Here is a 3,728-nt window from a genome sequence, read left to right as displayed (position 1 = left end):
CCACGTTCTCTTCTTTCTCTTTCTTCTCTCTCTTGTTTTACATTCTTTACATTCTTTTTCTTCCTTCCTCCTTCCTCTTTCTTCCGTTCTATTATCCCTCCTTCTCATCTCTTTTCCATTTTTTCCTCTTTCTCTTCATCCATTTCTTGACATTTCTTTTATTAAGCTCGTTTTTTTTCCACCTTCCCTCATTTCTTCCGTTTTCCTCCCTCTCTTCTCGTCTTCTTATTCTTCATCTCCATCATCACTTTTATCAGTTTTCTATTCTTCTTGTCTCTTTCTCATTCTCCTCCACTTGCACTTCTTTCCCCCTTGTCATTTTCTCCTTTTTCTCCAATCTTTTCTTCCTGCTCCCATTACTCTTGTCTTTCTTCTCGTTGGCTTCATCTTTCTCTTATTATATTTCTTTCTTGCCTTTCTTTATCTTATTTTTCTCAGTTTCCTTATGTTTCCTGCTTTCCCCTACTCCAATCTTCATTTTTCTCTTTTTGTTGTTCTTGTTCTTATTCTTCTTCTCTTACATGTTTAATTTCTTACAGTTGTTCCTTTTTTCGCTTCTTTCGTATATTTTCTTTCTAATTTTCTTATCATCCCTCTTTCATCTTTTCTTTTCTTCCTCATCTTGTTTATTTTATGTTCTTGTTTTTCTTCTTCATTCTCTCTCATGCTTTATTTCTTCTGGTTTTTACTTACGTTCCTCTCTTTTCTTTTTTAGCCTTCGCATCATCCTTCTCTCATCCTTTCTTCTTCCTCCTTTTCCTCATCTTCCAACTGATTTCTCTCTTTCCCTTCACATTCAGTTCCCCTTCCTTATAACGCTTGCGGTAAATACAACGAGGGGAGGAAGAAAGGGAGGAGATTGAAACGGAAGAATGATTTAGAGACACGCGACAAGACGACGGAATAACGGATGAATGAGGAAAGAAGGAGAAAAGGAAATGGAGGAAGCGAGAGTGATTTAACTCAATCTTTGCATTATTGTGGTAACTTGTCTTTCTTGCGGCCAATGACACACAGATGAGGCTGAAATCTGCTGACGCTAATTACTTTCAGCTGTGAGTGTGTGTGTGTGTGTGTGTGGCTAGGTGAGTGGGTGTACTTGTTTTGATTGTGTTTTGTGAATATTACTTTCTTATGTATTTTAGAGTTTAAATATATAAGCTTTAGTTAATAAGAATGTAATCTGTGTGTGTGTGTGTGTGTGTGTGTGTTCACGTAATCTTAATCCTCCGTAATCCTTGCACGTGATAAATTAAAATTATGTGTTACTTTTAAGCGAAGTTGGACACCACGCTCAGTTGAGACGGAAGTTAGCGCGGCCAGACGAGGCGTCCAGGCAAGGGTGAATGTTCTCTCGCATCCTTTTCACTCGGAATGAGGAGCACACGTGGTTACTCAGTCACAAATCACATCCGCCACTAAAATAACCTTATACTTGTGCTGGAGCGAAGCCGGAGTCCTGTCCTCACACTCCGTGCCGTGAAGGAAAGAATCAAATGGCATCGTGTCCTGGCAATGAGGTGCAGAGACACGTATAATGCCAAATTCCCGCAAAAATTTCCCCGTTACCGCATCGTGAACTGCTCAGGCTCGGTCATTGGGTCCTCACGCCCGGTCATTGGGTCCTCACGCCCTTCACTCAGTAACTGCTTGTGCGTGAATCCCTGGGACATTCACGCGCGCTTGGACACAGGGACAGCTGGCAGGTGGCGGTATGTAGCTTTTACAGTCTCGTGGCACGTCGCATACCACCACCTCGCAGGAATTCATGTGGTTCAGGTAATTTAAGAACTTACACCAGACACTTGTTATTCAGTAAATCTGTTGTATACATTTGCCCCAAAGTTTAGAATGACCGCCTTCCGCTGAACTCCTGCAGGCCCTTAATTCTCTTTACCTTATGTTTGTTTGCACACACACAAACACACACACACACACACACACACACACACAAACACACACATGTTTTGCAATAACCTGCCCCGTGTCGCACAAGTGAGGTGGTATCCATACAGATAAGCTTTCTCTGCTCCACTTCCACAACAACTGCAACACTCAACAGTTCACGCATCATCACTTAAACCAACGGGGACGCGGCGACAAACATTTCAGAATAGTTCCATGCACATTTTTCGCTTTTCCTATAATTTGAAGTGGCTAAATGATTGCACTGAGCACCTAAAACTATTTGTGAGCGTAGCAGTGAATACCACAGCGCAAACCAATGTATTTTACAGTACAGACAAAAACCCATCAATTTTGCTTTCCATCAGATTAGCCTAAAACAGACTCACGCACCATAATGTACACAAGAAGAGTTTGTTGTTAGGACATGCCTGTTTGAAAATAAATATATTAAGGGAACAAAGAGAACAATACATAAATTTTGGTTAATACTAGAAAAGAAAAGAGAAAGAAGGAAACAACACCCAGACAGTGAGAAGGGAAAGGTCAAGGAGTGTCGTTTCAGAGGCAACACCCACAATCAGCAGTTCAGCTCACCCACCACACACCGCTGATTGGACTGCTAGCCTCTAATCGTCTCATTATCTCGTGTTTCATTTCGCAGTTGTTCCGTTTATTCTTAAGAGTACTTGTTACGTATACCCGTGCACAATTTATTATTATTTTTTTTTACTCATCTATGTTTTCAACCATCTATTTACTTAATCTCATATTTTTTTTCGAATAACTGTTTTATCTATTCTTCCATCTATCATCAGTATATCATTTCATCTTCCATCTCTGTCTATTCATTTAATTAACTATATATTCATTCAACAATTTATCTACTCATCGTCGTAATATCTTTCTAAATTAATGGTTTATCTATTCATTCATTCATATGCCATTTCTTGCTTCTTCTCTATCCGTTTAATTATTTATTCATTCACTATTTTCTTCTCACTTCCATAATCTTTTAACATATCACTTTTATCTATTCACCAATATATCATTTCCTCCTCCACCTCTATCCATCTATCTGTTTGATAATTTATCGATTTACATATGTACACGCTCATCCATCTATTTCTCCACTTGCATTGCTGTCTATCTTACAATTTATCAGTCCATCAGTATATTGAGCTATCCATTCATATCTATCTGCCTCACTAACTACTGACCCATCTATTTATCTATCCAGCTCCATGTTTTATCGATCTCTCTATCTATCTCTCCGCCACACGCCTGTCCCTCCTGCCTCTCCGCTTCATTACTCACGTCAGTCCCTTATATCCTCCTTTTCTCTTTCCTTTCCTGAAGAAGAAAATGTGGAACGGGGGAGAGAACAAAGAGGGAGAAGGAAAATGGGAGGAAGTGGAGGAGGAGGAATAAGAGAAGATGAAAAGAAAGATGTGGAAGAAGACAAAAAAGGAAAAAAAAAACAAGAGGAGGCAGTAGACATGAATAAAAAAAGAAAGAACCCAAAAGAAAGAATGATAGTAGAATGAAGAATGATCAGGAAGTATAAATGATGGAAAATAGAAGTGAAAAAAAAGAGAAAATGAAAGATGACCGATGCAATAGACGCCAGAACGAAGATCAATACTAGAGGCAACTAGAGAAGAGAACCTTTAATATTAAAGTAAAAAAAAAAATAGATGGTAATTACTTATAGTGACAAGAAAGAAAAACGACGAGGCGAAAGAGGAACTGGGAAAGCAGGACAATGAAAAATAGCGACACAAAAAAAAAAGGAAGAGGAGGAACAGGAGTAGATGGATTAG

This window comes from Scylla paramamosain, chromosome 8 (genome assembly GCF_035594125.1).
Source record: "Scylla paramamosain isolate STU-SP2022 chromosome 8, ASM3559412v1, whole genome shotgun sequence".
Classification (NCBI taxonomy): domain Eukaryota; kingdom Metazoa; phylum Arthropoda; class Malacostraca; order Decapoda; family Portunidae; genus Scylla; species Scylla paramamosain.
Note: the sequence above shows the minus strand (reverse complement) of the source record.